The 13,897-nt window shown below is 39.0% G+C and overlaps 1 non-coding gene across 1 annotated transcript; it reads right to left on the bottom strand.

Moving 5' to 3' along the window:
* Positions 1–2,819: 2,819 nt before the first annotated feature.
* Positions 2,820–2,927, bottom strand: LOC112804986 (small nucleolar RNA R71). Its single transcript, XR_003203601.1, has one exon. It is a non-coding gene; the product is annotated as a small nucleolar RNA R71 (small nucleolar RNA).
* Positions 2,928–13,897: the final 10,970 nt, after the last annotated feature.

Here is a 13,897-nt window from a genome sequence, read left to right as displayed (position 1 = left end):
TCCGTTCTACAAGCAAACAAGGCTTGAATGTTTATCTCTTGGATTTCTTAATCGGAATCTTCGTGGTATAAGCTAGAATTGATGGCGGCATTCAAGAGAATCCGGAAGGTCTAAACCTTGTCTGTGGTATTCTGAGTAGGATTCAAGGATTGAATAACTGTGACGAATTTCAAACTCCAGAAGGCTGCGCGTTAGTGACAGATGCAAAAGAATCACTGGATTCTATTCCAACCTGATTGAGAACCGACAGATGATTAGCCGTGCTGTGATAGAGCGTGTTGAACATTTTCACTAAGAGGACGGGATTGTAGCCACTGACAATGGTGATGTCCAACATACAACTTGCCATGGAAATGAGTAAGAAGGATTGGATGAAGTCAGTAGGAAAGCAGAGAGACAAAAAGGACAGAGCATCTCCATACGCTTATCTGAAATTCTCACCAATGAATTACATAAGTATCTCTATCTTTATTTTATGCTTTATTCATAAATCATCTATAATCATTTGAATCTGCCTGACTGAGATTTACAAGATGACCATAGCTTGCTTCATACCAATAATCTCCGTGGGATCGACCCTTACTCGCGTAAGGTTTATTACTTGGACGACCCAGTGCACTTGCTGGTTAGTTGTGTGAAGTTGTGATAAAGAGTTGAGATTGCAATTGAGTGTACCATGTTGATGGCACCATTGATGATCACAATTTCATGCACCAAGTTTTTGGCGCCGTTACCGGGGATTGTTTGAGTTTGGACAACTGACGGTTCATCTTGTTGCTTAGATTAGGTATTTTTCTTCAGAATTTTTAAGAATGAATTCTAGAGTTTGAAGGAGATGTTCTTATCATCACCAAAGCTGATTGATTTTCATCAATTTAGCTCTTGAATGTAATGTCCTGCTGAAGCTTGGCTAGCCATGTCTAATTTCTTTAGACTAAAGCTTTAGACTAACATTGCATGATTCCTGGAAATTCTTATTAAAAATTTTGAATCTCTTTATTTTCTTTTCCACTCAATTTTCGAAAAATCCAAAAAAAATTACAAAGTCATAAAAATCAAAAATATTTTATGTTTCTTGTTTGAGTCTAGTGTCTCATTTTAAGTTTGGTGTCAATTGCATGTTTCTGTTCTTCTTGCATTTTTCGAATTCATTCATGTGTCTTCATTGATCTTCAAGTTGTTCTTGATGATTTACTTGCTCTGATCTTTAAATTCTCTTGTTTTGTGTGTTTTGTTGTTTCTCATATGCATTCTCAATTTGTTAGTGTCAGTAGTATACAAACTTCTAAGTTTGGTGTCTTGCATACATTGTTTATTTGATTTTCATTTCATTTTGATTATTCCTCATCATTAAAAATTCAAAAATTTTTTTAATTTGTGTCTTTTCAAGTCAATAATACAGAGAATTGAAGATTCAGAACATGCAGCAGAAGAATTACACAGAAAAAGCTGGGCGTTCAAAACGCCCAGTGAGGAAGGAAAACTGGCGTTTAAACGCCAGCCAGGGTGCCTGGCTGGGCGTTTAACGCCCAAAAGGGTAGAGTTTCGGGCGTTAAACGCCAGAATGGATACCATTCTGGGCGTTTAACGCCAGGATGGCACAAGAGGGAAGATTTTGTTTTTAATTCAAATTTTTTTCAAGTTTCCATAATTTTTCAAAATCAAATCTTTTTCAAATCATATCTTTTCAATCATATATTTTCAAAATCAATTTCTTTCCATTTTTCAAAAATACTTGCTAACAATTAATGATTTGATTCAACATTTCAAGTATGTTGCCTTTTCTGTTGAGAAAGGTTCAATGTCTGAATCATATCTTTTCTTGTTAGCCAAGTCATTAATTTTAAAAATCAAATCTTTTTAAATTGTTTTTCAATCATATCTTTTCAATCATATCTCTTTAAAACCATAACTTTTCAATCATATCTTTTTAATCACATCTTTTTCAAAATAGTTTTCAATCATATATCTTTGATTTCCAATTTCAAAATCTTTTTCAAAATCACTTTATTTCTTTCTAAATCTTAGTTTTCGAAAATCAATTACCATTTTTCAAAATTTCTTTTTATTAATTCACTTTAATTTTCGAAAATTTCTTCCCCTCTTCTCACATCCTTCTATTTATGGACTAACATGCACAATTCGAACTCTATCTCTCTTGATAAGTTCGAATTCTTCTACCTCCTCCTTCTATACTTTTTTTCCTCTGACACCTCAAGGAATCTCTATACTGTGACATAGAGGACTCCATATTTTCTTGTTCTCTTCTCTTTCATATGAGCAGGAGCAAAGACAAAAGCATTCTTGTTGAGGCTGACCCTGAACCTGAAAGGACCTTGAAGCAAAAGCTAAGAGAAGCTAAAGCACGACTCTCTGTAGAGGACCTAACAGAAATCTTCAAAGAAGAAGAGCCCATGGCAGCCGAACACAACAACAATGCCAACAATGCAAGGAAGGTGCTAGGTGACTTTACTGAACCTACTCCTGACTTCTATGGGAGAAGCATCTCTATCCCTGCCATTGGAGCAAACAACTTTGAGCTTAAGCCTCAATTAGTTTCTCTAATGCAACAGAATTGCAAGTTCCATGGACTTCCATTGGAAGATCCTCATCAATTTTTAGCTGAATTCTTGTAAATCTGTGACACTGTCAAGACAAATGGGGTTGACCCTGAGGTCTACAGACTTATGCTATTCCCTTTTGCTATAAGAGACAGAGCTAGGATATGGTTGGACTCACAACCTAAAGAAAGCCTGAACTCTTGGGAAAAGCTAGTCAATGCCTTCTTGGCAAAGTTCTTTCCACATCAAAAATTGAGTAAGCTTAGAGTGGAAGTCAAAACCTTCAGACAGAAGGAAGGTGAATCCCTCTATGAAGCTTGGGAAAGATACAAACAATTGATCAGAAAGTGTCCTTCTGACATGCTTTCTTAGTGGAGCAACATAGGTATCTTCTATGATGGTCTGTCTGAACTGTCCAAGATGTCATTGGACAGCTCTGCTGGAGGATCTCTTCATCTGAAGAAGACGCCTGCAGATGCTCAAGAACTCATTGAAATGGTTGCAAATAACCAATTCATGTACACTTCTGAAAGGAATCCTGTGAACAATGGGACGAATCAGAAGAAAGGAGTTCTTGAGATTGATACTCTGAATGCCATACTGGCTTAGAACAAAATATTGACTCAGCAAGTCAATATGATTTTTCAAAGTCTGTCTGGAATGCAAGCTGCACCAGGCAGTACTAAGGATGCTTCATCTGAAGAAGAAGCTTATGATCCTGAGAACCCTTCAATGGAAGAGGTGAATTACATGGGAGAACCCTATGGAAACACCTATAATCCTTCATGGAGAAATCATCCAAATATCTCATGGAAGGATCAACAGAGACCTCAGCAAGGTTTCAACAACAGTAATGGTGGAAGAAACAGGTTTAGCAATGGCAAGCCTTTTCCATCATCTTCTCAGCAACAGACAGAGAATTCTAAGCAGAGCCACTCTGACTTAGCAACCATGGTCTCTGATCTAATCAAAACCACTCAAAGTTTCATGACTGAAACAAGGTCCTCCATTAGAAACTTGGAGGCACAAGTGGGTCAGCTGAGTAAGAAAGTTACTGAACCCCCTCCTAGTACTCTTCCAAGCAATACAGAAGAGAATCCAAAAGGAGAGTGCAAGGCCATCAACATGGCCGAACTTGGAGAGGAGAAAGAGGCAGTGAGCGCCACTGAGGAAGGCCTCAATGGACGTCCACTGGCCTCCAATGAGTTCCCTAATGAGGAACCATGGGAATCTGAGGCTCACACTGAGACCATAGAGATTCCATTGGATTTACTTCTGCCATTCATGAGCTCTGATGAGTATTCTTCCTCTGAAGAGGACAAAGATGTCACTGAAGAGCAAGTTCCTAAGTACCTTGGAGCAATCATGAAGCTAAATGACAAGTTATTTGGTAATGAGACTTGGGAGAATGAACCCCCTTTACTCACCAAAGAACTAGATGACTTGACTAGGCAGAGATTACCTCAAAAGAGACAGGACCCTGGGAAGTTCTCAATAACTTGTACAGTAGGCACCATGACCTTCAAGAAGGCTCTGTGTGACCTAGGGTCAAGCATAAACCTCATGCCTCTCTCTGTAATGGAGAAGCTAGGGATCTTTGAGGTACAAGCTGCAAGAATCTCACTAGAGATGGCAGACAATTCAAGAAAACAAGCTTATGGACTTGTAAAGGATGTTCTGGTAAAGATTGAAGACCATTACATCCCTGCTGATTTCATAGTCCTAGAGACTGGAAAGTGCATCGATGAATCCATCATCCTTGGCAGACCCTTCCTAGCCATAGCAAAGGCTGTGATTGATGTTGACAGCGGAGAATTGATCATTCAAGTGAATGAAGAATCCCTTGTGTTTAAGGCTCAAGGATATCCCTCTATAACCATGGAGAGGAAGCATGAAGAGCTTCTCTCAAAACAGAGTCAAATAGAGCCCCCACAATCAAACTCTAAGTTTGGTGTTGGGAGGCCACAACCAAATTCTAAGTTTGGTGTTGAACCCCCACATTCAAACTCTAAGTTTGGTGTTGGGAGGTTCCAACATTGCTCTGAGTATCTGTGAGGCTCCATGAGGGCCCACTGTCAAGCTAATGACATTAAAGAAGTGCTTGTTGGGAGGCAACCCAATGTTATATTTATCTATTTTCCTTTTGTTATTTTATGTTTTCTATAGGTTGATGATTATGGGAAGTCACAAAATCAATTGAAAAAGAAAAAACATAATGAAAAATAGAAAGAAAAACAGCACACCCTGGAGGAAAATTTGTTGGCGTTTAAACGCCAGTGAAGACAGCAAATGGCCGTTTAACGCCCAGTCTGGCACCATTTTGGGTGTTTAACGCCAAAAAGGGGCACCAGACTGGCGTTAAACGCTAGGAAGGGGCAAGAAGCTGGCGTTAAACGCCAGAAACGGGCCCCAGCCCGGCATTTAACGCCAGAATTGGCAGAAGGAGCATTTTTGCTCGCCACTTGGTGCAGGGATGAATTTTCCTTGACACCTCAGGATCTGTGGACCCCACAGGATCCCTACCTATCCCACCACTCTATCTCTTCTTCACCCATTCACCAATCACCTCAACACCTCTTCCCCAAAAACCCCTCACCTATCAAATCCCACTATTCTCTTCACCACTCACATCCATCCTTCATAAAACCCCACCTACCTCACCATTCAAATTCAAACCACTTTTCCTCCCAAACCCACCCATTATGGCCGAACCATACACCCCCTCTCCACTCCTAAATAAACCCATCTTCACTCCTTCATTTTCACACAACCTAAACACTACTTCTCCCTCTTGGCCGAACCACAAAGCCACCTCCATCTCCTCTATTTCTTCTTCTTCTACTCTCTTCTTTCTTTTTTTGCTAGAGGACGAGCAAACCTTCTAAGTTTGGTGTGGTAAAAGCATTGGTTTTTGTTTTTCCATAACCATTTATGGCATCTAAGGCCGGAAAAACCTCTAGAAAGAGGAAAGGGAAGGCAAAAGCTTCCACCTCCGAGTCACGGGAGATGGAGAGATTCATCTCAAAGGTGCATCAAGACCACTTCTATGAAGTTGTGGCCAAGAAGAAGGTGATCCCCAAGGTCCCTTTCAAACTCAAAAAGAGTGAATATCCGGAGATCCGACATGAGATCCGAAGAAAAGGTTGGGAAGTTCTTACCAACCCCATTCAACAAGTCGGAATCTTAATGGTTCAAGAGTTCTATGCCAATGCATGGATCACCAAGAACCATGATCAAAGTATGAACCCGGACCCAAAGAATTGGCTTACAATGGTTCGGGGGAAATGCTTAGATTTTAGACCGGAAAATGTAAGGTTGGCATTCAACTTGCCCATGATGCAAGAAGATGAACATCCTTACACTAGAAGGGTTAACTTTGATCAAAGGTTGGACCAAGTCCTCATAGACATTTGTGAAGAGGGCGCTCAATGGAAGAGAGATTCAAGAGGGAAGCCGGTTCAACTGAGAAGGCATGACCTCAAGCCTGTGGCTAGGGGATGGTTGGAGTTTATCCAACGATCAATCATTCCCACTAGCAACCGGTCCGAAGTTACTATAGATCGGGCTATCATGATTCATAGCATCATGATTGGAGAGGAAGTAGAAGTTCATGAGGTTATATCCCAAGAACTCTATAAGGTGGCAGACAAGTCATCTACCTTAGCAAGGTTAGCCTTCCCTCATCTCATTTGTCACCTCTGTTATTCAGTTGGAATTAACATAAAGGGAGACATCCTCATTGATGAAGACAAGCCCATCACTAAGAAGAGGATGGAGCAAACAAGAGATCCCACTCATGGACATGAGAAGATTCCTCATCATGAAATCCCTGAGATGCCTCAAGGGATGCACTTTCCTCCACAAAACTATTGGGAGTAAATCAACACCTTCCTAGGAGAATTGAGTTCCAACATGGGACAACTAAGGGTGGAGCACCAAGAACATTCCATTCTCCTCCATGAAATTAGAGAAGATCAAAGAATCATGAGAGAGGAGCAACAAAGGCAAGGAAGAGACATTGAGGAGCTCAAGCACTCCATAAGATCTTCAAGAGGAAGAACAAGCCGCCATCACTAAGGTGGACCCATTCTTTAATCTCCTTGTCCTTTATTTCTCTATTTTTCGAATTTTTATGCTTATGTTTATCTATGTTTGTGTCTTATGATCATTAGTGTCTTAGTGTCTATGCCTTAAAGTTATGAATGTCCTATGAATCCATCACCTTTCTTAAATGAGAAATGTTCTTAATTGAAAAAGAGAAGAATTGCATGAATTTTGAATTTTATAACAGATTAATTATTTTGATGTGGTGGCAATACTTTTGGTTTCTGAATGTTTGCTTGAACAGTGCATATGTCTTTTGAATTTGTTGTTCATGAATGTTGGCTCTTGGAAGAATGATGAAAAAGGAGACATGTTACTGAGGATCTGAAAAACCATAAGAATGATTCTTGAAGCAAGAAAAAGTAGTGAATACAAAAAAAAAGAGAGAAAGAGAGGAAAAAGAAAAAGAAAAAAAATAAAGTCATGATCCAAGGCAAAAAGAGTGTGCTTAAGAACCCTGGACACCTCTAATTGGGGACTCTAGCAAAGCTGAGTCACAATCTGAAAAGGTTCACCCAGTTATGTGTCTGTGATATGTATGTATCCGGTGGTAATACTAGAAGACAGAGTGCTTTGGGCCACGGCCAAGACTCATAAAATAGCTGTGTTCAAGAATCATCATACTTACCTAGGGGAATCAATAACACTATCTGGATTCTGAGTTCCTATAGAAGCCAATCATTCTGAATTTCAAAGGATAGAGTGAGATGCCAAAACTGTTCAGAGGCAAAAAGCTAAAAGCCCCGCTCATCTAATTAATACTGATCTTCATAGATATTTTTGGAATTCATTGCATATTCTCTTCTTTTTATCTTATTTGATTTTCAGTTTCTTGGGGACAAGCAACAATTTAAGTTTGGTGTTGTGATGAGCGGATAATTTATACGCTTTTTGGCATTGTTTTTAGTATGTTTTTAGTATGTTTTAGTTAGTTTTTATTATATTTTTATTAGTTTTTATTTAAAATTCACTTTTCTAGACTTTACCATGAGTTTGTGTGTTTTTCTATGATTTCAGGTATTTTCTGGCTGAAATTGAGGGACCTGAGCAAAAATCTGATTCAGAGGCTGAAAATGACTGCAGATGTTGTTGGATTCTGACTCCCTGCACTCGAAGTGGATTTTCTAGAGCTACAGAAGCCCAATTGGCACGCTCTTAATTGCGTTGGAACGTAGACATCCTGAGCTTTCCATCAATGTATAATAGTTCATACTTTGCCCGAGATTTGATGGCCCAAACTGGTGTTCCAAATCAGCTCAAGACTGCCTGGCGTTAAACGCTGGAACTGGCACAGAAGTGGGAGTTAAACGCCCAAACTGGCACAAAAGCTGGCGTTTAACTCCAAGAAAAGTCTCTACACGAAAATGCTTCAATTCGCAGCCCAAGCACACACCAAGTGAGCCCGAAAGTGGATTTTTATGTCATTTACTTATTTTTGTAAACCCTAAGCTACTAGTTCTCTATAAATATGACCTTTTTGCTATTGTATTAGACATCTTTTGATCACTTTAGATCTCTAGATCATCTTTGGACGTCTAGTTCTTAGATTATGGGGGCTGGCCTCTCGGCCATGCCTAGACCTTGTTCTTATATATTTTCAACGGTGGAGTTTCTACACACCATAGATTAAGGTGTGGAGCTCTGCTGTACCTCGAGTATTAATGCAATTACTATTGTTCTTCTATTCAATTTAGCTCATTCTTGTTCTAAGATATTCATTCGCATCCAAGAACATGATGAATGTGATGATTATGTGATGCTCACCATTATTCTCACTTATGAACGCGTGCCTGACAACCACTTCCGTTCTACAAGCAAACAAGGCTTGAATGTTTATCTCTTGGATTTCTTAATCGGAATCTTCGTGGTATAAGCTAGAATTGATGGCGGCATTCAAGAGAATCTGGAAGGTCTAAACCTTGTCTGTGGTATTCTGAGTAGGATTCAAGGATTGAATGACTGTGACGAGCTTCAAACTCCTGAAGGCTACGCGTTAGTGACAGACGCAAAAGAATCACTGGATTCTATTCCATACGCTTATCTGAAATTCTCACCAATGAATTACATAAGTATCTCTATCTTTATTTTATGCTTTATTCATAAATCATCTATAACCATTTGAATCTGCCTGACTGAGATTTACAAGATGACCATAGCTTGCTTCATACCAACAATCTCCATGGGATCGACCCTTACTCGCGTAAGGTTTATTACTTGGACGACCCAGTGCACTTGCTGGTTAGTTGTGGAAAGTTGTGATAAAGAGTTGAGATTGCAATTGAGCGTACCATGTTGATGGCGCCATTGATGATCACAATTTCGTGCACCATGCACCAATAGCATGATCACTGGCATCACACATTAGTTCGAATGGTAATGTCCAGTCTAGTACAGAAATGACAGGCGCTTAGCCTTCAGAGTCTCAAAGGCCTACAAATACTCTGTGTCAAAGACAAATGGTGTATCAGCAGCTGGCAGGTTACTCAGAGGTTTTGCGATTTTTGAAAAATCCTTTATAAACCTCCTGTAGAATCCTGCATGTCCCAAAAAACTTCTGATTGCCTTAACATTGGTGGGTGGTGGTAATTTTTCGATTACCTCTACCTTAGCTTGATCCACCTCTATTCCTTTGTTTGAAATTTTATGCCCAAGGACAATTCCTTCAGTCACCATAAAGTGACATTTTTTCCAGTTTAAAACCAGGTTAGTCTTTTGGCACCTTTTCAGAACAAGTGCTAGATGATCAAGATAGGAGCTGAATGAGTCTCCAAATACTGAGAAGTCATCCATGAAGACTTCCAAAAATTTTTCCACCATATCAAAGAAGATAGAGAGCATGCATCTCTAAAAGGTTGCTGGTGCATTGCACAGACCAAAAGGCATCCTTCTGTAGGCAAATACTCTAGATGGACATGTGAATGCTATTTTCTCTTGATCTTGAGGATCTACTACAATTTGGTTATAACCTGAATAGCCGTCCAAAAAGCAATAATAGTCATGACCTACTAGTCTTTCTAGCATATTGTCTATGAATGATAAAGGAAAATGATCCTTTCTGGTGGCTGTATTGAGCCTTCTATAGTCAATACACATACGCCACCCTATAACTGTTCTCGTAGGAACCAGTTCATTCTTTTCATTATGAACCACTATCATGCCTTCCTTTTTGGGTACAACTTGGACAGGGCTCACCCAGGGGCTATCAGAAATAGGATAAATAGGACATGCCTTCCTTTTTAGGAGGTTTCTCCTCTTCCTAAGGAGTTTTCAGAGGTTCTTTTATTTCCTCTGGTACCTCTAGATCAGGCTGAACATCTTTAAAGATGTCCTCTAGCTCTAATTCGAGACTCTCAGCCAAACTGATCTCCTTTACCAGGGAGTCAATAATATCAACTCTCATGCAGTCCTTTGATGTGTCTGGATGCTTCATTGCTTCAACAGCATTTAGCCTAAACTCATCCTCATTGACTCTCAGGGTTACTTCCCCTTTTTGGACGACAATGAAGGTTTGTCCAGTTGCTAGGAAAGGTCTTCCTAGAATGAGGGTTGCACTCTTGTGCTCCTCCATTTCCAGCACTACAAAGTCAGTGGGAAAGGCAAATGGCCCAACTATGACAATCATGTCCTCAATTACGCCTGATGGATATTTAATGGAGCCATCAGCAAGTTGAAGACAAATCCGGGTTGGTTTGACCTCTTCAGTCAAGCCAAGCTTTCTGATAGTGGATGCAGGGATTAGGTTAATACTTGCCCCAAGATCACATAGAGCTATCTTGGAATAAGTACCCTCCAATGTGCATGGTATCATAAAGCTCCCAGGATCTTTAAGCTTCTCTGGTAAGCTCTTTAAGATGACTGCACTGCATTCTTCAGTGAGAAAGACTTTTTCAGTTTCTCTCCAATCCTTCTTATGACTTAAGATCTCTTTCATGAACTTAGCATAAGAAGGTATTCGCTCAAGTGCCTATGCAAACAGAATCTTGATTTCAAGAGTCTTGAGATAGTCTGCAAAGCGGGCAAATTGTTTATCCTATTCTGCTTGGCGGAGTTTCTGAGGATAAGGTATTTTAGCTTTGTATTCTTCAACCTTGGTTGCTGCAGGTTTATTTCCTACAGAGGCAGGTTGAGAATCCTTCTTGAGGGAGTTATTATCAGCACTTGTAGGTCTCTGATCCCTCATTGGAGTTTGAACGCCAGGCTTGGGGGCTGGATGGGCGTTTTAACGCCAGAATTAGGCTCCCATTAGGCGTTTAACGCCAACTTTTCACCCTTTTTTGGTATTTGAACGCCAGAACTAGGCATCCACTGGGCGTTTAACACCAGTTTTTCACCCTTTTCTGGCGTTTGAACGCCAGAATCATTCCTCTCTGGGCTCTTACTGTCCTCAGAGGAATTTTGGGTGGCAGTTTACTCATCCTCTGCCAGTTGTTCTTTTCTTGGCTTTCTACTGATTTGAGTTGAGGTATTTAATGTTTTTCCACTTCTTAATTGAACTGCTTGGCACTCTTCTGTTATTTGTTTTGATAACTACTGTTTTGTCTAATTCAATTGTGATTCCATATCCTTATTAGCATTTTTGGTTTCTTGTAGCATCTTCTTAAATTCTGCTAACTATTTTGTGATAGAAGATAGTTGCTGATTGAGTTCAGCAACTTGTTCCTGAGGACTAAAGTCAGTTGATACTGCCTTAGCTTCTTCTTTCATGTAGGACTCACTAATTAAGTACAGATGCTGATTTCTAGCAACCGTATCTATAAGCTCTTAAGCCTCTTCAATCGTCTTTCTCATGTGTAAAGATATCTGAGCTTTTTCTGTAAGCCCGTAGTAGAAGATGTCTAACTGCACCCACTCAAAAAACATTTCAGAGGGGCATTTTCTTAGCATCTCTCTGTACCTCTCCCAGGCATCATAAAGAGATTCGTTATTCTCTTGTTTAAAGCCTTGAATGTCCAACTTTAGCTGTGTCATCCTCTTTGGAGGGAAATATTGATTCAAGAATTTGTCTAACAACTGTTTCCATGTTCTTATGCTGGCTTTGGGTTGGTTATTTAACCACCTCTTAGCTTGGTCTTTTATAGCAAATGGAAACAGCAATAATCTGTAGACATCCTGATCCACTTCCTTATCACGTACTATGTCAGCAATTTGTAAGAATTATGCCAGAAACTCTGTAGGTTCTTCCTGTGGAAGACTGGAATACTGGCAATTTTACTGCACCATGATAATGAGCTGAGGATTTAGCTCAAAAGTGTTGGCTCTTATGGGGGTATACAGATACTACTCCCATATAAAGCAGTAGTGGGGTTAGCATATGACCCCATAGTCCTTTTGGACTGTTCATTTCCACTTAGGTCCATGATGGAGTAAGAAAGATGATGTGGATAAAAATTTTATTTTATATTTATTTATTTATTTATATAATTTTTTGAAATAATAAAATAAAAAATACTAAAATAAAAAAAGATTTGAAAATGTTTTATGAGGATTTTCGAAAAAGTGAGGAGAGAGAAAGTGGTTATAAAGTTTTTGAAAAAGATATGATTTTAAAAATCTTAAAAAGATATGATTTGAAAAATTTTGACCAAGTCAACCCAAGGGATTCGAAAATTAATGAGTAAATAAAAAAGATGTATGTTTGAACTTAACGAGGAAAGAGAAAAACACACAAAAGACACAAGACTCAAAACTTTTAGATCTAGCTCCCTTATTTTTCAAAAATTTTTGGAGGGAAACACTAAGGGGCACCAAACTTAAAAATTTTAAGATAAAAATACATACAAGACTCAAGAACACCTTGAAGATTCACAAGAACACGAGGAACATAAAAAGGAACACCAAAATGAAATTTTCGAAAATCACATGGAAAATAACACGAAAATACTAAACTTAAAAATTGAAACAAGATTTAAACAAAGAAAAATTATTTTCAAAAAGATTTTAGAAAGGAAGACTCAAAGGAGCAACTATTCACAAGAACATAGACACATTCAACAAATGCAAGGATTAAATAGAGAAAAACTATTTTTTGAAAAAGGCTTTAATTATTATATTATTTTTTTAGATGACAAGAACACAAAGGACACCAAACTAAAAATATGCAATTAGACTCAATGAAAAACTAACAATTAATAAAGAAAAATAATATTTTTGAAAAAAGTATGTTTTGAAAAGAAAGTAAAAGACTTTAAACCAAAAAGACAAATTTTTCCTAATCTAAGTAACAAAATACACCGTCAGTTGTCCAAACTCGAACAATCCCCGGAAACGGCGCCAAAAACTCGGTGCACGAAAATTACAATCACAATTTTTGTAATTCCGCACAACTAACCAGCAAGTGCACTGGGTCGTCCAAGTAATACCTTACGTAAGTAAGGGTCAATCCCACGGAGATTGCCGGCTTGAAGCAAGCTATGGTTATCTTATTATTCTTAATCAGGATATCAATAGTTGTTATTAGTTTTGATAGCGAAAGGTAAAAGAGCATCAATTAAATGATACTTGTTGTGCAGTAATGGAGAACAGGTTGAGGTTTTGAAGATGCTCTGTTTTCTGAATTTATGCTTTCCTACTGTCTTCTTCTTCACGCACGCAGGTCTCCTTCCATGGCAAGCTGTATGTTGGTGGATCACCGTTGTCAATGGCTACCATCCATCCTCTCAGTGAAAATGGTCCATGTACATGGCTAATCATCTGTCGGTTCTCACTTGTGTTGGAATAGGATCCAGTGCCTTTTGCGTCTGTCGCTACGCCCAACAGTTATGAGTTTGAAGCTCGTCACAGTTATCCCTTCCCAGATCCTACTCGGAATACCACTGACAAGGTTTAGACTTTCTGGATCTCGGGAATGCTGCCAATTGATTCTAGCTTATAGCACGAAGACTCTGGTTTCACAGATTGAACGCTCTGATGTTAGGAGAGGCAGTCAAACTCGTGAACCAGGAACCCAAGAGATATACATTCAATCTAAGGTAGAATGGAAGTGGTTGTCAGGTACGCGTTCATAGGTTGAGAATGGTGATGAGTGTCACGGATCATCACATTCATCATGTTGAAGTGCGAATGAATATCTTAGTATAGAAACAAGCGTGATTGAATAGAAAACAGAAATAATTGCATTAATTCATCGAGACACAGCATAGCTCCTCACCCCCAACCATGGGGTTTAGAGACTCATGCCGTAGAAGATACAAATTCATATGTAAAATGTCATTAGGTCCTGAATGAATCTCTAA

The sequence above is a fragment of the Arachis hypogaea genome, chromosome 5 (assembly GCF_003086295.3).
Source record: "Arachis hypogaea cultivar Tifrunner chromosome 5, arahy.Tifrunner.gnm2.J5K5, whole genome shotgun sequence".
Classification (NCBI taxonomy): domain Eukaryota; kingdom Viridiplantae; phylum Streptophyta; class Magnoliopsida; order Fabales; family Fabaceae; genus Arachis; species Arachis hypogaea.
This window is presented reverse-complemented; position numbering and strand designations above follow the sequence as displayed.